The sequence below is a fragment of the Cariama cristata genome, unplaced genomic scaffold, assembly GCF_000690535.1.
Source record: "Cariama cristata isolate BGI_N322 unplaced genomic scaffold, ASM69053v1 scaffold12448, whole genome shotgun sequence".
Taxonomy (NCBI): domain Eukaryota; kingdom Metazoa; phylum Chordata; class Aves; order Cariamiformes; family Cariamidae; genus Cariama; species Cariama cristata.
This window is the reverse complement of record NW_009630772.1, coordinates 53,922-79,691: the sequence shown is the minus strand read 5'-3', so window position 1 is coordinate 79,691 and position 25,770 is coordinate 53,922. Positions and strand designations below refer to the sequence as shown.

Genomic DNA, 25,770 nt, shown 5'->3' with positions numbered 1-25,770 from the left:
CCTACATGATAATTTTATTTATGATGGGAATACTTGCGCTTTTTTCCCAGAACTTTTTTCTAATGGAACCTAGTTTCTCTCTTAGAGTAGAAAAAAATTTTAGTTGTATGTCACGTTGTTATGGTGGCACTGCCATGTAGTTTATTAAGGCAGCTAATGTGACAAGAGCCCTTAGCAGGCGATGAGATGCAATAGAAGGCACTACAGAAATTTGTTATGATTTGAAGTGTTTTCTGTTACATTTCATTAAATTTGTACATATTCTCACTCAACGTCTGTTGTAATCTCATGATAACATGAGCTTTCATGATAACAGCAGGCTTTTTTGCTAGGCTTGTACTGAATTTATTAGAGGCACAGTCTTTTCCAGTTTTGCACTGCATACTGATTCATTCTGATTCACCTATAAATACTAGGCAGTAAAAAACAGTTACATTTGGTGGACACTATTTTGTTACATTTACATCTATGTGACAGACAATGCACAATTTGGGTTATGTTTTTAATATTGGAACTTTGGAGGTATAATTAATTTCTTGCATCCTGCTACCTAAATGAAAATTCCTGTAGTAAACATTAGAAAAGCTGGTTATAGACCCGTTATTTTTATTATACTTACCAAGTTAAGCTAACATTCTACTTTAAATATCAGTGTTGTCACTGTGGTTGTTAGACTTTTTGCTAAATGATGTTTATTTTTTGCAGTTGGCTTTAAAGTGTTTGGTATAGAAAACAGTTCTCCTCAAAAATGTGGTTTTTTTAATGAAGAAAAGAAATAAAATACATTAAAAAATTAGGCCATTTTGTTATTCTTGTTTCGTATAATCTACTGACAAAAGCGTCAGTCTACAGTTTGTATGAAAAAGAAACCTAGTCTTGTGAAAGTGGTGCCTGCTGCCTTCTAACATAAAGTTTATAAAAATACTTCAGGATTATTGAGTGTAATATAGGTATATGGTAGGTCCAGTGCAGGAGGTTAATTTCTAGAGTGCAACTTCCAGAACCTTTCCCAAGAAACCTGAAGAGCTGTAGCTACTTGAATTTTCATAGCAGTGCTTACATGCCGGCATTTTTATTCTTTCCTAGACCTGCTGCTCTCTTGGCTAACATGAGAGTGTGCGTATTAGAAACTGGGATACTATCCCTAAGTTAACAGATAATCTTTGAGAGAGTATTTCTAGTAGAGGAGAGTTATAGTTCTTTTTCCTGTTTTGTTATTTTTGTTCATTTTTGCAATGGTTGTGCCAGTGTGACAGAGATCAGACCTCTGTTCCCTGAAATGATTATTATACTTAAAAACAGATTATGTATTTCTGCATTTTGAGTGCTGCTTTAAAAAAAAAACCACACAGGAAAAACTCTGAAGAGTTTGATGAGAAAAATTCTTCGAAAAAATGTAATCATTCGATCACATTGGACATCAGACTTTGTGCTCTTATCTTTTGACTTCCTTCTTTCTTGAGTTGGTTTTAAATTTGTAGTATTCTTTAGTCGAGTGATTCCAGATACTATAAAACCCACTCTTCCTTTTTGTGCGTCTTAAAATTCTGGTGAATGTAGTATATGTTCAGAACACATACTATTTGCAATTATTTTTTTTCATGCAAAATGAAGAATAGATGATATTCAATCGTATTATATTAAATGCGTTGCTATTTTTTGTATCCTGTAATCACTGTAGTGGGAATTGGATTTATATTTGCTTAGATAAGGCAATAGTTTATGGAAGTCGAAGGAATTTGGAATCATTATGTTACAAGTAAAAAGAGAATACAGATAGTCACCTGCTGATATCTTGTCTACTTCACGTACAGATCATATAAATTACTCTTCCAAATGCAGGAAATTATGGTAGAGTGAGTATAACGATTCCAATTTAGGTTAATAATAAAAATTGCATCCTTTTCTAGGTTTTCTGTTTTTCAGTCCTCTAATTGATTTAGGCATTTCTGTCTCTTATGAAATGAGAATAACTGGCCTAGGCATTAAATGGCGTGAGTGAAAATTGTGTTAACTCCTCATGCAACATTGCCAGTTTGAAGTAAGGAATTATTTTCCTTGATCTTCCAGTGTTTCTTCTAAGAAGAGGACTCATCCTTGAGTGAAACCAGCAGACCTTATCAAAGCATAAGATTACAGTGCTGATGACAAGAGAACATGGATTTTTTTCTAATAAAGTGTGTGAATTTGTAGTGGATAATAGCATCTAGGATTTGAAAATTCCACTGATCTGTTGCAAGTGTGAAACATGCAGGTAGCTAAAACATTTGCCAGAGACTACGTTTTCATTTTAAAAAAAAAAAATTAAAATTGCAAAAGTAGTGCTTAAATGTTTCTTGTGCAGAAACTAGTTCAGAAATATCACCTTTGCTTTCCTGAAAACAAAACCAGACAGCCAGAGGTAGGTCAAAACAGTATCTTTTTCCCTACTGCTTTTCTCTGTGGAGAGCGATGAGACTACTACAAGCAAGTTTCAGTTCATTTCTTGGAAAAACTGAAAACAGGGATGCAAAAACTGGAGTTACTAGTGAGCAGTGGATTGAGCAGAATGAACTGATACTGCTCTCCTAAACAGGAATTTAAGGGAAGAAAAAAACCTATTTCTGTCTAGTACAACACTTTGAAGGAAAAAAATAAAAACAAATTTCCTCTTGAAGCATGTTTGAAATAAGGGAACAATGTAAAGGCTTGAAATTTATTATGCTTCCAGTGGCTTGGGGCTGATACACACTGCAAAGAAAAAAATCCGGGGAGGAATATCCTAGTGGGAATTCAAGTAGCTAGAAATGTGGGGTTTTTTCTTCTCGTCTGGGTGGTTCCTGTAGATGATGCTTCTCCTTCCGTCTTTGATACCGAACTGTTGTGTAGATTCAGTCTTTTGTGTAATAGGTGTTGGGAGAAGTTTACAAGGTTTTACGTGAAGAAATAAGATTAGTGTGTTAATTCAGAAATTTAAACTTGATAGTGTAAAAGAGATTTTGAAATATGAAAGAGGGGGAGAACAAACAAGCAACTAGATAGAACAATTTGTAGGAAAATGAGGGAGAAAAGTTTATACAATGAGAGACATGTATGTGTAAATACTATAAAACACGGTAGGAAAACTACTTTAGAAAAACGAGTATAAAAAAGGCTAATGTGATAATATAAAGCAGTAAGACTGTAGCAAAAGCTTAATTAAAATAACACAAATACATGTTATAAAGATATTTAAACCATACCTGATAGCAGTTTCCTATAAATACGGAATGAAATAAATATTCTGTAGGTTAGCTGTTTTGTTAAAATAGGACTTTTTTGCTGAAACTTTCTGAAGTGGGAAATACTGATTTTTGACAGCAGCAGTCACCTGATGTGTGAGAGACTGAAGTTCGAGTCCCTCCTCTGTGAATGAGGGACTGTTCCACTTATAATACCGCACTAAAGCTATTCCACTTTTTACAAATAAATAAATAAATGTATATTATATAAATAAATAAATGTAAATTAGAAGATACATTTTAATCTGTCTCTTCTACATTTTGTGTACGTGTCTCAGTCATATATACGATGGCTGAAGCAGTGCCAGGAGGAGATGGTGAGAGACAGAGGTAAATTCTTTAATTCGGTGATGAGGGCATTTACTTGGGGTGTCAAGAATTAAGGATTTACATTCCTGGTTTTGTTTAGGTGGTTCAGGGGCTGCCATGTTCCCTATAAGGACTTTGGTCACTAGGCTTTTGAGGAGGAGGAGGAGGTTGTGAGGAGATATGCTTCTCTGGTTCATTGCTGAGTGGTAACAACGTGGATGGTAATCTAAAGATTCGGTTGGGAGATGTACTAGTGATACCAGTGATATAGGGGAAGACACAAGAAGGGGTGCAGAAGTTGGCTAGTGCTCCATGCAATAGCATTCCTTTTGTGGTGGGCGGAGAAGTGAATTCTGTGCTTTAAAGTCCACTGAGTGCTGGGCAAGTTGAAGCTGAAGTTGATCTGCTTACGAAGGAAGTTTATTTCTCGGGGAAATGGGAGGTCAGCTTACCAAAGTTTGGACATGGAGAAGAATTGTGAAGTACTCTACCTTTGATGCCTTTCCTCTAGGGGTTAAAGAGAACATCAGCTTACTACACGAGTATAAAGAAACCATTGCATGTTCTCTGTGTCTTTGGAAATTCAGTACATTTGTTACCTAAGATAGCTGTGGTCCCAAGGATGCTAATGAAATTCAACCACAGCAACAGTTGTTTGGGTTTTTTTTATTGTGTTTTTTAGGAATTACTATTTTTTAAAAAACCACCCAGGAATTGTTGCCTGGTTTCAAATTCACCACACTTTGATATACTTTAGATATTTTTATTGTTATTGAAATGAGAATTAACACTTGACACAGGGATAATAGCACCAGAAGAATAGCTTCTTCGAAGAACCTGGATGAGTTTTTCAGAAGAAATGCAGCGGCACCCAAAAATCTTGACTTTCATGAACAAACAAAAGGGTTTGCATGAGATGGGCATCAACTGTGGAAATCTTTCTTTAGTGGCGGATAAAACATGGTTTTCTGCTTCAGTTGTCTCTTGTGTCTATCCTACTCTTCTTACTGCATTTTCTTAACAATTTCTGTTTTTACAAATATTTTTGGTCAGAATACCGTTTTTATTCACTCAGTATCATTTATTTGTATAAAACCATCAGGTTGGTAATATTTACTGAGAATTGGTGAGGATGGTTACTTCCTTCAGCATGCAATAAGATGTCATTAGTTTTGTCACTCAGTTGAATGGAACAACAAAATCATTCACTGTAGTAATAGTAGATTTACCTGCCATAAGTTTTATGTGATTTAGTAACCTTACTGGTCAGTAACTGGTAAGGTAACACATTTTGATCTTGCCATTTTGTAAAAATCAACCAATTTCCAAAGTGGATATTTACACAGTGTCCTCAAGAAATCACGCTTTGTTTAAACAAAGAACTTGTGCTGAAAAATTCTTGTATCTTGCTTTTAAGTGTGGAATATCTTGTTAGACACCATCCTCTTTGTTCTCGTGGTCATATTTTAGGAACTTGAGATTTAAAATTTTATCTTATAGTTTATACATGTTTAGCATAATTTCAATAAGATGGGGAAGTGACACTTTCTGGAAAAAAAAAAACAACAGAGCTGACATTTCACTGCAATTGCAGTTCTTCCATGGAATACTAATATTTAGGTACCTTTTATGTCTCCTAAGTATATTGTTGCAGAAAGATGTTAAAATACTTTATTAATAATCAGTTACAGTGCCAGAGTAATCATAATCTTATTTGGCATTGTAATATATTACTGAAAGTAAAATTTCAATAAAATGTACAAAAACATGCTATATTGTTTTCTTTCAAATATTAATTTTCTGGCTCTGGTATGTATATTTGCTTTTATTCATTCTGTTAGACTGTAGAACTGACATTGCTTGCAAAGTACTTCTGAGTAGAGATAACTTGTATTTAGAACTCCTACTCTTGTGGGGATAATATTAAGAAAACTTAAGTTACGTAGCAGGTTGGATGATCTTTTGAGATCTTTCTAAAAACATAAACACAAATTATAATGTATTGCTAAATAATTTGTCACGTATAATTGGCATAAAATACAGCAAACTCTGAAAATAAAATTTAAAAAGCAATATAGTTAATTCCTTCTAAAACATGTTATAACAAATTGATAATCTCTCAAGTGCTGATTTGAAATACTGATCATCAAGCAGATAGAGGGAGAAGTAGCATAGTTAGTTGAAAGCAGTATTAATTGATCACAAAATACCTAATAATACATAATAAGCTGTATAGGAGTTAATAATTATTAAGTCAGAAATTCAAGAAAAGGTTAAAAGCTTAGACTAATATTGAACTGACAGGGTATATAAGCCCACACCAGCCCCCATGCCAGCAAAGGAAAACAATGAGATGACAGCTCTACTGTTTGGAGAGAGGTTGCTAACGACAGCTTATTCCTTTATGATTTCAACTCTTGACAGAAGACAGGTCTGCTTGTTGCATCATGGCAGATGTATCATTACCTTCTGGCCCTGTCATGACTGAACTGGAAAAAAACCCACTTGCAGTTCTGGAAATCCAATTACCCTTTGGAATTTAGTGCATCCTTTCCAAGATAGGTGTTACCATTGTTGTATTAATTGTGGGTATTATGTTCTTAGAGCTTTCTGTGCGACATTAATTTGATAATGTAGAGATACTTACAGTTTGCTTTGTCTGCCTTTCTTCTGCCGGCTGTCATGTTTTAGAACCCTGCAGCACCTTGTCTTAGTTTGCTGCTACTTTGTCACTGACCTGAGAAAACCACTTTTCAAGATATTTGGGTAAATGTGGCTTGAAAATACTTTTTTCCCCCAAAACCATTTGGGTGGTTTTTTTCACGGGCTAAATATGGGGTTAAGAACACACACTGACTATTTAAAATAATCAGAATCATTTGAGAAACAAAGTTTAATATGAGTATGAATGGCCTTTTCATCATATGCATATTAGGATTCTTCCTTTCCCCCCCGCCTCCCTTCAACTTGTTGGATACCTAACAGTGACTCTGGAGACTTAGAAAAGAGTAAGAGGGGGTGTGGATTTTTGAAAGTATGTCAAAAGCCTTGGGGTTTGGGTATGATCAGAATTTCAATAGAGGTTGAGATGAGTTTAAATGCATAGAAGGCGAACATAAAAATCTTGTTTAATTTCTGTCATGTTGTTCTTTTTTTAGTCACTCTGATGTCTTTTTCAAATCTGCTTTTCTCTCAAGCTTTGTGGTACTATATCCAAGATCTGTTTTTTTTTTTTTTTTTTTTTCCCCTCTTTGTATTTCGTTTTAACTGCTGATCCCTTTTCTGTGGTGCTTCTGCCTTTAATATCAGCTGAAGCGGTCTGAATTGCTGAATCAAAGCCGTTTTGGGAGAGAGACAGCGTTTAAGATTGTGCAGGGTGAGATTCTCTGGGTAGAAGGTAACAGTTCCTGCAGTTATAATCAATGCACTTGGCACTTTCAAAGGCAGGAGAAGCCAGGACTTGCTCAGGGGTTAAACTTTTTAAATAACTTCCCTTGGGAAAAATCCCATCAATAAAATGGAATAATTAGTTGAAGATTCTTGAGTAGCCTAGGTTTGAAAAGAAAAGATGAGAGATAGGTCAGGTTTCCACTTCTATTGTATTTTCCCTCCCTTTTGTTTTTTTAAACCATGAGCTTTTGTTTAAATGTGTGCAGTATTACAGAATCGGTCTGCTTCAAAAATAATGTCATCTCCTTAAGGCAATGCATTAATTTTATAGCGTGTTACTGTCTGTGTAGTCTAATAATTGTAAGAATGGAGATTAAATTGTATGTCAAAATACAACTTCAGATTTGCCAGCTTTCTCTTTTCCTGCCCAGACACTTACTCTGCAAATAGTCATTTTTGCTAACGGGAAACACTTGCAACTTTGAACCTTACTAAATAAACTTAAAGCATAATATACGTTAACTAATTAAAAAAAATTAGATCTAAATAGCATTAAATGAACATCCAGTGCATAGGGTTATTGATTTCTATGGACATGAACAGTTTTACTATGAAATTAAATTTACCTCACTTTGCATTAATTGTGTTTCACAATTTCAGGTTTTATGAGAAATGTATTGTTTTTCTGACTTTTTTGTATCATGATTTCTGGGAAAGCAGCTATTTTGAAAGGCAAAACCTGACTAAAAATGGTGCTTTCAATACGCAGTGTAGTATGTGCGTACCGTACAAAATATTGATAAATAATGCATGAGTGACTTTGGAATAAAAGATTCTTACCCTTTGTTAATTATTTACTTACTTGCACTTTTCATTTTTCTTGAAGGAAGGTAAAATCACTGACAGCACTCCGGACAGTAACTGAACAAGACACTAGCAAATATGTAATCAGTGTTTTTCAGAAGTACAGCATGGTAGTGTCTAATGGGTTATATTGAAATGAGATCTGTACCACCTGAATAGATGGGTTTATTTGGTAGGGAGTATTCTGCATTCAGTTTCGACAAAACTTGCAGCAAGAAAGTATTGACTAGTCTCAATTCAGCAACGTACTACTATTCCTGTGTGGACAAGCTTTGGGGATCTGCCTGTGGGAAGTTGGCTGTGGAATCATGACCTTTTAATTGCTCAGAAATTGCGATAAGGCTCTTTCTGTTGTGGTATGGATCTTCAAGACATTGTTTATTTTAAATTTGCAGTACGCATAGCATTTGTAAGAGAAGCGGGTAAATGCGTACTAGTATGATTGTACTTGGAAATACAGTAGGTATTTGCGGCTTGGATTTTACTCTGTGCCAGCCACTTTGTGAGAATCCTGTTTAGAAGCTAATAAAGTTGTAATCCAGTATTGTTTTGATTCAGAGAATTTGGGTTTGTGGAAGGGTCATAACTTTGCGGTTATATTTTGAGAGCAGTACATAGGAGTAAATTTTTATTTCGGCTGATTTGCTATAAAGCAGTTGTATCTCACATTTCACGGTGGGATGGTGCATTAAAGCTGTGGTAGGGTAGCACCTTAGCTCACGCAACATGCCAGTGCCTTCACAGGATGCTACAATTTAGGATGGGAATGTTGCTGCTTTGGCTTTTTTTTTGTGTGTGTAATAAACTGGGCTTGCCTTATAAATATGCTTATCTGTTTGTGGAACGAAGGTTTTAAAATAAATTTAATAGGTTTTTTTGGTGACTTTTTCTGTTGGGGTGATGTTGTCAATGATAGTGTTAATACAGACTTTTGAGAGTGGTACTGTGCTAAATAGTATAGATATGCACACAAACTTTTTTTTATTCCTCATGAAGTGTAATTTTAACAGGGATAGCCTTATCTTGTCAAAATTACTTTCATATGGTATGGGTGACCTGTTAATTGTTCATTAGTTGACATATTAATCTTAAGTCATTAGTTTCATTTGGCTTCATGAAAAAAAAAAAATCAGTAGCCAACACTTTTGTTCTATTAATTCAGGAGCATATTAATTCAGGAATGAGAAATATGCATGCATGTTTTTTATACCCTTTAAACGAAGTTAACTCACATTTAGAAAAATTTAATGCCTATTTAAAAATAGGCATTTAAAAATATAAAAATTGTCTTTTGTCTTATTTATTAGATGTACAGATGGTTAAACTATCACCTAACCAATCTTAATGCATTATAATGTGTAAATTGTATTCTTTATAATATATATCATAGAAACATTATCACATGTGTGTCAGTATAGGTATGGTATATGTATGTATTTAATATTACACTACATTGCCAATACCTTGTTGATTTTTCAAATGAATCATTACTTAAAAGACTCCCCAATTCAATGGGGAGATGAATACTTCCTTATTCATACCATGAAATGCATATTTGAATAAAATTATCTTTTGCTTACTGTGCATTGAACTGGAAAAAATATTAACTTTAATGCATAGGAATGGAAATAAAGATACGATATGCTTCATCCTTAAATAGTTTAGTACTGTTCTAATAATGCACATTGCTGCTTCAGGTAATAAGGAAATAGATATAGCAAAGACTTTGTCATGCAAATTTACTCAAGATTGTAATCTTTTGAAAATACACAGATCTTTTGAACGAGATATGTCAGTTTTGATCAAAAACTTTAAAAAGTTTAATAATTCTGCTAGAACAAACTAAAACTGTGGGTAATCGTCTTTTTTTCCTGAAATTAACAAATTATAACATCAAAAAATCTGAGAGTGAGGTATGTAGTAGGTCATTTGCTGCTGCAGGCATTTTCCCTCCCTTCAGGATGTGCTTGTTTAGTTTCTCTTACTTTGTGCCTGTGGCACTGTATGGTGAAATTCAGACATGTTCTTCCCCTCCAAGGGATTTCTAGGGTGGCAGATAACTTATACAAAATTAAGAAATGGTGTTGCTTTTTTTATTATCGCCCATCCCAGGCAATTTGCTTTGTGTTACCTTTGGAGAAAAGTTGAGTTGCATAGGGTACAATTGTGTATATATATATATATAAAAAAATATGCTTCTGCATAGAATTAAACAGTGAAAGTACACATAATAGGTTGAAATGTGTCATTAGGAAAATTGAATTACTCCATTTTCAGAGATTTCTTTAGAGAGAAAAAAACCCAGAACAGTCAAATTCCCTTATTTGCTGATTAACTTCTTTTTGTAAAACTTAGAAAATATTAAGAATTTTTAAAGATGTGATTTTTACATATTTTTTTTTTTATTCTAGAGTTATGAATGTGGTTTCCTTTCATCTCGGCAACATTTAAAGAGTAAAGCTGTTGGAGGCTATTCAGTTGGAAGATTATTTTTGGGGAAGTCCAGGTGTATCATCTTACTTACTCACCACCATTTGTTATACCATATTGCAGTGCTAATCCTCTTAGGAAAGGGAGAGATTGGCGCAGATAGCTTAACCTGTTACACTATGTACTATGTGCAGCCTCCATTTCTATTACGCCAAAGGCAGTGAGACTTCAGATTGCTTTGGACGGTGGAACAGATAATGAAGCTTGGGTGTAAATAATTGCTGATACATGAGGGAAAACAACTATCTTAATTTCTTTTTTTTCTCCTTTTTTTGTAGTGAGTAATTTTAATTGCTCTTTTAGCTGTGAAAGACAGGATTGTACTTAATAGTGCTGTGGTCTTACACTGTTGCTTTCTTCTGATGAACAAGAATCCTTAAAAATGTGAAGGTATTACACATTATAATTTGTTTTAAAACTTGTTTCTTAGTAGTTACTTACTGCCATTTTAAGATTTCCTGAAGAGCATATATACTGAGCTAATAAGTAAATGCTCTTTTTACTCTACAAATCATTTGAAAAATAGAGGCAGAAAATGTTCACGGTGCTTCAGTGCACCGGTGATCAAGTTTGTGCTGACCCTCAGTAACTGAGCCTGTGTTTTGAATCCCAACTCTTCCTCCAGCATTGGGAGTAATATGATTGAGTCTTCTGGAATGAGTTCCTGAATGCTGGTAACAGGAGGCTTTTCCATGAAATACAGAAGCTACTCATGTGGAATATGCGCCTTCCCCATCACGCATGGTTGAGATCAGATACAGGATTTTCAAGACTTGACAGCCCTGGTTCATGAACAGTGATATTTATGCTGGATTTAGCACTGTCTGAGTGCTAATATTCAACTGATACCAGCTGATGATAAAAATAAGTCATTCTGGGATTCCATTTTAATGATACAATGTTGTTGTCAAACAAACACTGCAAATAGTTATTACTAACAACTGATTAAAATATCATTTATGAATTACCATCTCATGTTGAATCAAACATTAACTGGCTTTGATTATACAAGCAGTATCAAAAGGGTGTCATTAGTTTGATTTTTTTAATTGATGTTTACATTCTTCATTGTATTCACAATATTAGATAAGTATTTGTCTTTTTGCCTTATTTTGAAACAGATCCTTTCTTAAAATAACAACATTCAGCTATTTTTGATTCAGATTGATTCCCTGCCCCCATCCCATACTGTATGTTCACGTTCTCTACCTGTGGTGTTCTATGAGGTTTTCTGTACATCTGATTTATTTTTCTAAATGTAGTGTCATGCAGGTATGAGGACAGGAGAGTAGAGGGAGTTTTAAATAAAAACTAGGTGCAAGAGCCTGACTGAACTGTTCAAATACCTCCCTTCTCAGATAAAAAGAAATGCTTTAATGTTGGGTTTTTTTCTGGAAATGAAGGTCTTACTTCTAGCCGTACTTGTATCAAATTTTTTCGAGGAGGTTAGGTAGGATTTGACAAGAGCTCCAGTATAAAATAATCTTTAAGCACCAAAGACATTCAAAATAAGTATTTGTTACTTTGACTTGTTACCAATGTAACGTAATTAGTATTTCAAAAACATTATTCATGTCTCTTTTGAGTCCTTGTGTTCCTCTTCAAGAGGTTACTTGAGAACTTACCCAACGGTAGTTTTTTACCTTGTTTACTTCCTCATGGTACTGATTTTACGGTGTGATCATTTTACATTTACAGCTAGGCAAATACTTCTTTCAGCCATTTTTTTCTCTAGTTTACATTTTTGAAGTTAAAACTATTGCTTTCTGAAGTGCCTCTGTGTGTATGTATTCAAGACTATATATGTGCATGTAGAGAAAGATAGATGCATCTTAATTGTCTAGTTGGTTGTAGCTTTTCAATTTTATAAATGTTAATACAAGATGTGTGTCATTCAGGGAAAATTGTAGTTAATTTCTTATGTCTTTTGGGTTTGAAAGCTGCACGTGACTTTTTTGGAAATGCTGATTATATTTTACAGCACTGAAAAAGTACTGTTTCAGGTTACTGTTTTCTTTGAACCCAGTAATTTACGATACATTAAAAAGGAGTTGTACTAACTATTCCTCAAAGATAATAGTATTTCAAATGTCATACAGGTTGACTTGCATTGTGATTTAATTTGATATATCTGTTGTATGGGGTTGTTTTTTTTTCCTCTGGACATCCTTATTGAAAGACTTTTAAGTAAGGAACTCATTAGGAATAGGTAATAATTCTTTAAAAACAAAAGATTCATAAAAATGACAGTTGACATAGTCTTATAAAAACTATATAGAACCTGGAGAAATATCTTTGCTGCACCTTGTGCTCAGTTAAATGAAAACTGTCTACTGCTCCTATATAAGAGAGTACTGGATCAGTGTCAAAAATATGAGGCATTTACGGTGGTGACATTCAGCATCTATATTTGTTGAGATACTACTCGTAAGTCTGGGGTTTTTTAATGTAGTATGTCCACATAAACTGAAAATATAAAGAGAAGACAGCAATTACCAATTTTACAAGTGTCTTGGCTTTCTCTTAATGTTCCGAGATTCAGTCACAAGACATTTATGCTAATAGTGACATTGAAAAATACTTCCTTCTGATTTTTTTTTTTTAAGTTGGTGTTGAGGCACAACTGTAAATCCTAGTTTTGGCAGTAGACCTATTTTTAATCCTATTTTAAATTAATTTTGTGCTTGTGAAAGGTGTGCAGACTATCAGCCCTGGGGAGTGGATCCCTGCAAAAAGGTACACACAAGCAGGGGCGGTGAAAGGTCCTGCACGCAGCCTTGCCAGCATCCCCCAGCCCGGTTTTGCGGGGACCACCTCTAGAGGTAAGGGGGGACTCTGTGTTAGTCGCTTTCAGTCCTTCTCTGCAGTCAGACTGCTCCCGAGGGTGAGGTGAGTTTTCTAGTTGGGTGGATGATCCCTTCTAGAAACTGCATTAAAGCAGCTTTACGCAAGCTTTGCACAGTTGTCCTTCCTGTGTATGAAGTCCAGACTAAGTAGGACTGAGTGATTTAGGCCTGGCTTGTAAACTTCTGCTTGTCAGGGCAGGTAAAATCTTTAGAAGGCAGTCAGCTCTCTCCCAGTATCACCCTAGCCCTTGGCATTTACAGACCTGCTCTAATACCATCCTGCCAGGAAGGGTTTCTTTACCCTTTTTCAAACCAAAACGTGCAAATTCGTCACCTTTCTCTTCCACTTTCTCCTTCTGGAGTAATGCAAGTCTGAATCTCGGGAAGATAGTAATTAAATCCAGCCCAGCAACAGATTTAATGGGAAGGTTTTCTTACTGTTCCTAATTTTTGTACTGGGAAGAGAAGGCTCCAGGCCTTCTAGGAAACAATAAAAAGGAGGCTCCAGTAGGTTGTCCACAAAAAATTTCACCATATAGAAAAGATATTTAGGTAGTGAGGGTGGGGGGGTTTTAAGTGTTGGAACATCCTTGTTGCTTTTTTCCCCCCTCTCTGATGTTGTCTTGCAGTAATTATGATCCTGGCTTTATGGATATGGAGAGACATGCCCCTAGGGATCAGTACATGCATGGAATCTGATAAGGTTCTGATGCAAACTTTGCTTCCTTGTGTCCATTTTGTACAAGTTGTGATGTTTTGTTTAAAAATAACTCCATCTGATGTATCTGTTAAATGTATTTGATTTTAGAAATTAAGTTAAAAAGTAATGCTGAATATAATCAGTTCAATGAATGTTCAAGTAGCAAAAGAAAGCACTAAGAATTAGGAAGAATCATACATAATCAGATTTTGCATCTGTTCTAGAATATTCTACCATACTGTTTTGTGTGTATGTCTTTACTGACGTTATTAAGTAAATACGGTGCTCTTTCAGCTTCCTAACTGATTTTGTATACAATAAAAGTTACGGATGTGCTTTGAAAGATACGTCCTCCTGTTTCCTGGAGCAGGAAGGTCTTTACCTTTGTAGAGTAAGCAGTACAGTGTTCATCCACGTTCCAAGCTGCTAAGGAAATAGTAATAATATTTTGAAGTCAAACTCTGGGTATTGTTATACTGAGTTAAATTTACAGGATGATGGGTAGCAGTTGAAGTTGGAGTCCGCCTCTTAAATGTTATGGATAAATACTATTGTACCAATTGTGTCATACACTGACCTATTTAGGAAAACAACATTTCATGGATATCTTCACAAATACATAAAGAGGCTGATTTATTTCAACTCAGATGTTTTGACTTAAGGATGCTTCAATTTGCAATACTACTCACTGTTTTTCTTACAAAATCAATTATGAGAAAGCAGTGGCTTTTCAGACACTTCCTGTTGTAGGCATTTTCCCATCCTGTTTCTGAAGTGCACATACATCTTTCTTGCTTGCAGTAGAAGGTGATACTTGTCTGGGGAAGTAGTATCAGTTCCGCTTCTCTTTAAAAATTATAGATGGGATGTGTGGTGTGTCAGTGTCTATAAAATCAGCATTTTGGATTGAGGATGAAGTTGGAGCATCACTATTCTTGCCAGAAAGTGTGATTGTGGACAGTTTGTGGAGGTATAGTCTTTCGAAAGAGCCTTTAGTTCCTGGGCAGTTTAGTACTGGTTTGGAAGTAAATCCCCTGAGCTGTTTCCATTCCCTCCAGCCAGTTTTCAGGCCTTTGTTTTGTGTCCTAATATCCACATCCAAATGATTGACTGCGTTCCCTCATATTCTCTTCTTTCCTCTCCAGTTAAATTTATATTGAATGGCTTTCTTCTGCCATGTATTTTTTGGTGCACATTGATTCAGGGATGCACTGATTACACAGCAGGACAGTCTCTTGATTTTTCATTCATATGTCCAGACCTGAACTTAGCAAGTGCGAACCTTCATCTGCATAGCAAGCACTTGCTTTGTTAAGTCTTTGTATACTTTGGCTGCTAAAATTTAAAAAGTGTCTCTTGAGAATGTGTAAATTGTGAATTTTCAAAAGTTGATAAGTTGGCCAGTTTTGAGTTGAATCTTACGGAAGTGGGAGGAATAAGTTCCAGCAACATTTCAAGTCCCTGATTCGAAAAAACAGGTGCACTAGAATGTTTCATTGCAAAGTTTGCTAGATTTTTGTCAAGTCGGCAAACTAATGTATTTGTATTTTGACTTTCTCTTGGACATAGATGAACTGTTTACTGTGAGATTTACAATGCAGCTCAGTCTGAGGCAAAACCAGCTATAAAGTATAGCTAAAGTTCGGTAAAGTTCCAAGTAAGTAGGAAGAAAGTTATTGAAATTTTGTCGGCCTTAAGGACTGGCCAATTAATTGATTTCCAGCCACCCCTCATCGCAATATGAGTGTTCCTTAATCATCAAATTACAGACCAGCAGCAAGAAATTCCTCTACCTTCAACCATAAAAGTTCTGTGTTTGAATACTGTTCACTGTTCACGTGATGAATTGAACTGAAATCTTTGTTCTCACTGTTTGATTTTTGGTCGGAAGGTTATGTCAATTTCTGAGTAACATGATGGAGCTACGTTGTGAGAAAGAAAGGCTTTGTGATCTCTCCTGTTGACCAGGTTCTGGAGTCAATTAATTTATTCTGGAAATTTGTTTTGTATTCTCTTCCAATATTTTTTTTTCCCCAAATGTGCGTATATCTTGTTATTTTGTAGAATGAGAATTGCTGGAACACCCGCTGGTCTGAGGATAGAGTCTAAGCATTAAAATGTGACATTAGAAGGTGATGGCTGCAGTGGCTGTATTATTGAGCGTGAGTTAAGAGTCACTTGTCCTTCAACTGTACAGTACATTGTATGTTGTGGCTTACCAGCTGGCCACATAAAATTATGCAATGCTGCCGCGACATGGTTGCTGTCCAGTTCATGGATAATCTTAGCTGGGATCATGTAAGACAAGGCGTTCAGGTTCAGTTCTGACTCACAACTGCTCGGTGCTTCCAGATTCTTACATCGAAATAGTTCAGTGCTGACCTATCTAACCACAGTTCCCAAAAGAGGACTTCTCTTATTTGAGGGGCAATTAAGCCTAAAGCTGTTACATTAAATGATTATGGTGTGCTAACGGCAAGGCAGTACATGCCTCTGGACCTCTCAAGTATAATTATGGGATTTACGAACTCCACCAGCTATCATATGCAATGTGCTGAATGGGTACTCGCAGAGACGGATGGTGAGGACATTCTAATAAAGATTAGTAGGAGGGCAGATGGCCTTGTGTAACACCTCATAGCTACCGTGTGATCATAGAGACGTAAAGAACCAGATTCTCAACAAAGTTGCTTCTCCAGAGGCTGTAAAAATCAGATTGCTCAAATGAAGGACAAGTTAAAAAGGTTGGAAACCAAAGAGCGTGTAGAGTGCATGGGTGGGCGAGGCTGCTATCTCTTGTATGTGAGGAAACGATAGGAGCCCACTTGGTTGTGTGATAGCAATATAAAGCAAGAAGAAAGAGGACGTGGTGGTGGAAAGTGATAGAACAGCAGAGCCTAGGGAAAAAAGTCACAGGAGGAGGCCAGGAAATCCTTATTTTTGAAGGAGAATTTAGTGCAACCTGTTCAGATGCAGAGCAAAACTGATGGGAGAAAGCAATGCTCTGCCTATCAGTGCAAAAAGAAACAGTTAAGAAGTGTATCCAAGAATAATCAGCATTGAGAGTTGTGCTGCCTTCCTCAGTGGCTTTGGATGTTTCTGCCCAAGAGAGAAAAGTTGCTTGTTGGAAGGCACAGGAAGACAGACAGGGCTCTGGAGAGAGAACGTGGGAGTTGAGAGCGCTGTGTTCAGTTGGCTGGGTGACATGAACAAGGCCTTCAGGCCTCTGCAGACCCAGGGAGGGGTTATGTTTGGGAGCCTTTCCTGTACTTGGTACTGTCTTTTATGGATGACATCCAAACTGTACGTACTGAAGTGCCTGTTTGAACTAGCAGAGGTCATAGTCTTTAAAGACAAAGTCTGCTATTGTCAGAAGATGCCACCATGAAGAGATGACCTGCTCTTTCCACTGTCAACGTTTCTGAATGAAAATACTTTGACTTTTGGGGTTTAGGGCTGTTTAGATTTTTGAATTTTTACTGAAAAAAATTATCTTTAGAAATGCTGAGATTAAAAAGAAATGTTCTATGGCCAGAGTCTGTCTTTCTGGCCAACTCTGCTTATTTTACTTGCCCTATGTTACATTTGTGGGGAGATCACTGCCAAGGCAGGAGAATTCACTGTGCTTAATGCAACGGGTGCGTATAGCCCCACTTCTGAGAAGACTCTCAAACGGAAGAAAAAAGGGATTAAACACATTTCACATGTAGTGGTAACCGAGGTGCAGTAACAGGTGCAGTGAAATTAAGCCTCTTACATCAGCTATGCAAAAAATCTGACAAGCCTGGAAATGACACTCCTTTTTCCTGACATCCTGGCCAGTGTCTCAATGTTGATATTCTTTTCAACATACCAGTTTAGTTAAATGAAAACTGTGGGTGTTGATAGGGAAACATGCTTTTTTGTTGTTTTTTTTTTCTGCATTTTCCCCTCAAGATACTGTAGTTCATCCATCTGTAGTGTTACGCAGTTTGCTCTGTCTTGCGGAAAAGAACACTGAGTACTAATGATATTTGAAAAGGTCCATAGTTCTTTTTTATTTCCACTGCTCTTATTAAAGCAGAAGCTGAAGTTTCTAGAGTCTTCTGACTGCTTTGTGAAAATAATATCTTCATTGTCCAGAATCTGAAAAAAATTTTCTAGTGAACCGCTATGGAAGATCATGTGTCATGCAATATTAATATGACGAAGAGACAGTAAATGTAATATTATGCTTTTTTAAAGATTCTTAGGATGAAACTCTGCAACTGCTTTCTATCCCCAAAGGACAACATCATCTTTTTGTCTAGGTAACCCTAAACATCCAAGGATTGCTGAAATGAGTCAGCATTGTTATTTGGAGCAATTTGTTTGCAGGTGGCTATCTGCCATTTCAGTGAAACAGGGTAGCTCCGAAATGGTTTGAAGATTTGTGATGACCAATTTCGTGGAAGGGTGTACAGTAAGGGAAACGGTAATACTATTCAGAAGTTACCAAAGACCAGAGCTGAAGTTCTGGTTTTTTTCAACATACCTTTATTTGAGAAGTTACTGGATATAGGTTTGCTTTAGTTTGTAGCCAGTCATTTTTCATGCTCTGATTTCATCCTTTATGAGTGATCTCTTAAATAATTTTTTTTTTTTCCATTGCCTGGCGCTTAACTAAAGAAGATTTACTTTTTTCAGAGACAGAATATCTTATACTTGAGAAATCTGCTTTTACAGAGAAATGAATAGACTATGGTGATGTTGTATATTTGAGCAAACTGAAGGTCAGCTGTAAAAAATGAACTATGCAAAAGAGTCTAGTCCTGCTTTCTTTCATATCCAGCTACAGAGTGTTCACTTTATGCAATAGGAAGGTGCTCATTTATAATGCTTACATTTGCATTGCTGTTTGACCTGCATCACTTTTAAGTTATTCCTTGACATTTCCTAGTACTACTACGTGAATGGTAGGTATTAATAATAACTAATGCAACAGTTCTGAGTAACATTTATAGCATTCAAAGGTGATAATTTATTTTTTTTCTTAGTCTCAAAGAATTTGCCATTTACAGCAGCATTTTTAAAAAGTACTTTTTCTTGTGATTACTTTGGAAATAGACTTTCAGAAAGGAGTTAACTAAAAAAAACACGATAAAAAAATTAGTAAGATAGTATGATTAAGGCAAAACAAAAACCAAACAAATAAATGAATACATTTGAGAGCTATTTTGTTGCTTCATTTTTGAAAGATAGGAGCTTAACTTTTTGTATTCATCAGTGGTGAGAATATGAAGCACACTGACTTAATTTCATCTGTATGTGAGATTCATTGTAACACAAGCGGATCCCTGATTTTGTTTTAACTATGTCTTTAAGTTATGAATGGTTGTAGGCCATAGGAGTGCACAGGTGGAACTTGTATATATTCTTGTAAATGTATGGTACACCGAATATGTGCAATATAAGCTTTATTTTGATCGCAGTCACTTCAGGGTTTTGTTTTAAGTCTTTGATTTGGCTCCGCCTGTGTCACCCATAACAGATGAAAAAACAACTTCTAACAACCTTATTTGTGTATAAAACTTAGCATAGTGTATATATGGTGGATGCTAATCCAAAATATTTCTACTGGATTTCTATTTTTTATTACAAGTTATGAGGAAATTTTTTTTACTTGCAAAGTCCATAACCCTGAGTTATGTGGGTATGCAAACTTCTGCTTTCCATACATTTCTTGAAAGACCAGGAGAATATTCTTTCCCAAAGAAACTATCTGACCATGCAAGCAAGCAGAAATCTTCACCTTTCAAACCCTGTGAAGATACTGCTTTTACCGCACATCACTTGTGCCATGCACTCAGACCTTTAAAGCTTTGTTTGCCACTGCACCGGTAGAAGACAAATATGCAGTAAAACCTTACAAAGAGGAGTGAATCTGCAGCAACTGAACGGCTCTGTTTTTTTCTTACATGTTCTTTTAGTCAGAACTTGATATTTCTGTGAGTTTGTGTCGGTGTGGTATTTAGAGAGGAAAGATATTTTTCTTCCACCTGTTTGAATTATAAGCTATTTGTTCTGAATTCTAGGTTAAAAGGTTAAGAAATCCAGTTTTAGTTTCTGTGAGAAATGTTCCCACAAAATGCTCACACTCTAGCATGTAATGTCTCTTGTGTTTGGTTCATGAATGTTCTTACTTAATTCAACTTTTGAATTAAGAAAAAAACTGCTTGGGTACCATGAACTTCAGTGCCCTTTTCTTAATGCGAAAGAGAGGTTGAAGGGTAAAAATCATCACAAATGAGGGACAGCATTGAACAAAACCTATAACATAGTTATGGAAATAAGCAATTATTCACAATTATATGCTGTATTCATTTTTTCAAGGACGTGTGGATCTCGGGACTCAGTTCTTTCAGGTGAAAGTGCAATTCTTTTAGATTTTTGTCTTGTTTATGCATGAGGACACGCTGATAAATTGGTCAGTAATATTCCCGAGTGGCACTGACCTGCGTGGTCCGGCTTTCCTTTAAGTGAAGGGCTGGAGTTGTGCTTTCATATCATGATATTCTTCTGCACAAACAAATCCAGTGTAACTGGAATTCCAACTCCTGACAAACGGTGTTGCCCGACAGTGTTCAGTTTCTCCTGTCTCTTCACAAGTATCTCCTCGTTATCTTTAGATCCTGTTCTTCTGTCTCTGTAGGTAATTAAGCTTTTGACGTCAGCTTGTACTCAGTTTTTTTCGGGCAGAGTTATTATTAAACTATATGCCTGTATTAACCATGGGGTTTATGCTACCATTTGTACCATGTGTGACCCTCCACCCTTTTGTCTATATGCGTATTCTAGTAAAAGTTACGAATCCTTTCTTGAAGCTAAAATGTAGAGGCAAAGTAAGTTAAGCAAGTTGTTTAACACTGGAGAAGCATCAAAGTGAAAAGTAGATTTCAAATAATTTTGCTCTGTTTAGGTCACTTAAACCCAGCTCCTCATCTAAATGCCGATACCTTACATACTTTAGTTGTTTGCAAAACTTCATCATTTTTAACTTGCCTGCTGTACAAAGGTGAAGACTGTCAGCCTACGTGATAGACGAGGCTGCTTTAGCTGTGTTTTTTTCAGAAACTTATTCCCTGGATATTAGAGTTTATCTGCTAGAGAAGCCTCTGTCTCATCTTGCTATGGATTTATGGGTTAATAGATAATTCCAATCCTATCATATTAATTATTCTGTACAACCAAATTATGTATCTCTTAATTTATAATGTTCTACAACTGTTCCTATGACTTGTAATCGCCTTTTAGAGTTTTTTAAAAACCGGGGCTGTTCACATTGAAAGAGCATTGCCCACAAGGTCAAATGCAGAACCTTCAGTTTTGCTTAGAAATAAGCTTTACTAAACTTTGGCGTTGAACTGAAAAATGATGTCTTTGTGTGGGATTAACCTTCCCTCGCAGAGCTGTCGCGGTCTCGGTAGCTTGGGACTGCTTGGTGCCGTGGCACTCTCCTGATCTTTCCCTTGAGGAGGGTTGGTTGAGTTGTTCTCCTGTTGATCATTTTGTGTTTGAAGGCCTTTCCCACTCCCCTCAATTTTGTTGTGCCGCTGAATGGGACTATGGTAATGCTTGGGCTTTGTGGCTCTCTCATTGTCTTTCTGACTAACGGATAGAAATGTCAGGCATAGAGAACCAGCCCCAAACTGTGACCCCTGTAACATTCCCCTTCAGGTGATTGACGTTCAGGCAGCTGCTGGGAGAAGCCCCCGCCATTCAGAGGTTGGTGTACTTGCTGAGCGCGTTCCCCGATGTCAATCCTGTTAGCCCAATTGCCATGTGTTGGGAATGGTGGCCTTTCAAGGCTAGATTAAACATTCTGCACCTGCCACTGGTGCGGTGCTTCCCCCTTCCCTCCGCAACTGTGTCACCTTGAAGACTTCTAGGGCTGTCGCGGTCTAACTACAAAGGCGTCTTTTGTCCCGTTAGGGTTCCCAAAACTACTGTTTGTTTGTTTGTATAAACCCAGATAAGCCTGAGTGTGGGTAATTTGGTTTTTTTTTTTTCCTTTTTTTTTTTTCACAAATGTTAGTTTTCGACACTTAGAAAATTAAACAGCAGCATCAGATTAGTAATAAACCAGATAAGGATAATTTTTCTTAGTGCAAATGTACCAGCAAAAATATCTGGGAAAAGTACTAGCAATAAAAAGGGTGAGGACGAGTGTATGCATTGCTCAAATTCTTACCATACCGAAATAATTTTGTTGCAGTCTGAGGAATTAAAAACCTTACCAGATGAGAGTTAAAATCATATTAGCATTTATTGATCTAATTCTTATATTAGCACTTTACAGCTTTTTTTTTAACATTTCTCTTCCTTTGCATCTTAAAACTTTTCACCGTTATGATGTAGAATTTACAGAAGCAGCTGGAGATATCCTCTGGACCCTGCCTTTTCTGCAGCTTTCCCCTTTGAACCCATAGCTAGAACAGAGCACTCAGCCCTGGGAAAAAGCTCAAGGGGAACTTTGAAAACTCTTCTCGAAAGTGGTAGTGTGTGAGGAGCAATGCTCTTAGTGTGTTCTTAATCACGGAGGTCTCAGTGTGGCTGACTTGACTGTGGGGATGACAGTGATACTTCATCATAAATGTAGGTAATTGCATGTCTGGCCTGAGAGTTTTCTGATTTTGCATACTGGTGATAATATTTCCAGTTATTGTAACTTAGATTGCATGTCTGCTATTCATTGTACAAAATTAATCATAATATTGTGCTTTTCCATTTTCACTGTTAAGTGTTCCTTTTTTAAAAATCTCGTCCTTGTTGGCAAGGTGGAAATTTATAGGTAGGTATTTGCCAAACATTAGCACACCTCTGAAGTGCAACTACTTGTCTGTGTATGTATACTTAGGCTAAATAAATATGTTTTAGATTGTTCGTCCTGTTAACAGGTGAACGAACCAACTTTTAGATCTTCAGTGTTGCAAGAGGAATTTTATGAGTAGAATTTTTAGCAGAATAGGTGACTGCCATAAAATTAATTTAAGCTTGCATTGAAAATGTCTTTGGCATCTCTTCAGCAAATGTTGGGAAGACTACCTTTGTTGTTCACTTCTTTTTACCAATCAAAAAATGGTTTATTACAGCATTCTATGCAAGATAAATTTTATTTCAGTGTATTATCTAGGCTTTTCTTGACAAAAGAGTGGCAGGCTGGCCTTCACAGGGTAGGTGTTAATCCCTCTGAGATCCTCAGAAAAGTCTTGTTATGAAAAGACAAAAGGACATATATCCATTCTTTTATATGACTTCTGGTTTTGTGTGTGGTCTTCTTGGGTATATGAGGAATAACCTCTGATATTGGTCTCCTGATTACCAGATAGTATTTTGAGAATCAAGTATCAGGATAATACTAGAAGATGTAGGGAGTCTTTATTATATCCCAGAAAATGCAGGTTCCATTCAGGTGAATAGAACTTCTGTTCTATTAGAAGAGCTTTCAAGAATGTATCACCTGTTTGAAAACAGGTTAGATCAGAAATTTACAATTTAAAATAGAAATTAGTTAAAGCCTTTTCAGGTAGATACTTCAGAATTATGTGATGGTGGTACACCTACAGATACATATTTGATCAGTGAAAAGGTGGCTCTGAAAATAATAGGTTCTTACAAAGTTCTGACTTTGAAAAAGCAAATGACATTGAGAGGCTACATCTTGACTGCTTCAACAATTGTTGATTCAGGTACAATCAAGTTATAAGTAGTCCTGTTTGCTGGCTACTAGTCATGTAAAGTGTAGAGATAGACCTTTTTGAGTGCCCTGCACTGCTCATTGTCAGCATTCAGAGTGTTTCTTTTGGCAAGACTGGACCATTATTTATCAAATTGCATTCTTTAATAGTTGGCTGGCAGTCACTTTATCTTTTTTTATACAGTTGCACCTAGTGTTAGTGAAATTATTTCGAGAGAGATGTATGGATTCTGTATGTGAAACAGAATGGAGTTGGCTGGCTTGCTTACTTTCAGCAGAGCCAAAACAGCTAAAAAGTTCAGTAAAATTTGTCAGAAATGTTGGAAAGTCAAAGGGACAAAAGACCATTTACAGAAAGCTGCCATTTGCATCTGGTTACAGTTCAGAGGAGAGCCTTACCTTTAACATCCATAAATTTCCCTTTTTAACATTTTGTATTGTGTTCAAGTGAGTGTTTTGCTTTTTAAACTGTAAAGTCCAAGTTGGCTTATATCTTTAGCAAAATTCAGGAAGAGTTTATTTTCACATTGTTATTTTGTTATGGCTCTAACTGAAAACTTTAATTAAAAATTATAGGTGTTGATTGTCTTTTTTTTTTTTTCCTTCGACTGTGTATTTTATGTTTCCTTCCCATCAAGTTCTTTGCCTTTTTTTTGAGATGAGATTATTTCTAGTAATTATAAAAGATTATTTTTTAAAAACAGTTAGGAGGAATATGGGTTTGTAGTCCCTATGAACACCTAAGAATACTTTTAGAGATAATAACTTATAGTAATTTGGACCATAACTATCACTTTTACAAATGTACAACAAAACTAAAGAGATTATTGAAATAAAATGTGCTGTATTACTCGAAGTTCTATTTAGTACAGGACTTTGTCATTCGATTTTTATATTCTGTATAGGTGACAAGCCGGATCAGCAGTTGCCGTCCTTTGCATTTCACTCACTTGGTACTGTATGCTTCCATGGCATAAAAATTACTGCAAAAATTGCTGCTCTATTCTGTTCCCGAACACCAATTGCTGATTTTACAGCCAATTTACTGTGCAAAAATGGTTCACCTCTTAGGTACAGAAATCCTGAATCGTAGACGGTGTCTGCCCAAAGCCAGAGTTTAGTTATGCTGATCTGCAAAAATCTCCAAACCTCACGCCAAATGTTAAAGAAATGCTGTAATCAGCAGCCATTTTCATACAAAAATTCTGCTCACTGTGAATAAAAAAAGTTATGTTTTGTTTAAAGTCCATGTAAACAAAGACTAGTAAATATATTGGATGATTAGGAGCTTTAATCTTAAGGCCTAAAAAGTCGTGTTTTCTTTCGCTGCAGCTCTTTGTGATAAATTCCAAACTGAATTTAAAGAATAGTTCAGTGCAGCTTGTTCAAGAAAATGAAAAGCCCAAATCTGCCACTGTGATTTTGTAGGAGTTTGGGTGAGGCAAGGAGCAGAAATGAAGGACAGCCCAAAACCAGGTACTAAAATTCCTCTGTTGTTCCTCCCTCTTCTATTCCTCTGTTATTTACTAAATGTCTGGAGTTGTGTATGCTTGGGCTTCATATTAAATATTTAATATGAATATGGTGTAATACATACATGAACAATGATGTTAGAATCTTACATCATATTCAGATATCTTTATCCAGAAGCCAGTGGAAGGAGAAAAAAGAACTAGCTTCTTATTACTAAATTAAAAATCCTCTGTTAAAGTGAAGTGTATTAAATAGCAAAGAAAGGAAAAATAAATCTGTAATAGCAGCACCAGTGGCAATCTGAAGTGTTTTTCACTGGCCATTCCAAGGAGAAGAAAGAGATGGGAGAAACCAGCCTTTCTGTAAGGCAATGAATGAAGGAGTAAATTCACATCTGGGTCGATGGGCCGAGGGCAAGTATGTGAGGTTCAACAAGGCCAGGTGCCGGGTCCTGCACTTGGGTCACAACAACCCCATGCAACGTTACAGGCTTGGGGATGAGTGGTTAGAAAGTGGTCAAGCAGTAAAAGACCTGGGGGTGTTGGTCGACGGCTGGCTGAACATGAGCCAGCAGTGTGCCCAGGTGGCCAAGAAGGCCAGCGGCATCCTGGCCTGTATCAGCCATGGTGTGGCCAGCAGGCCCAGGGCAGTGATCGTCCCCCTGTACTGGGCACTGGTGAGGCCGCACCTCGAGTGCTGTGTCCAGTTCTGGGCCCCTCACCA

General features: G+C 36.4%; 1 protein-coding gene across 1 annotated transcript in view; it reads left to right on the top strand.

The window, feature by feature from the left end:
• Positions 1 to 25,770, top strand: part of LOC104165927 (protein FAM172A) — a gene marked incomplete at its 3' end in the record, with an annotated part of 107,345 nt that overhangs the window by 39,837 nt on the left and 41,738 nt on the right. The gene's annotated exons all lie outside the window — the stretch shown is intronic.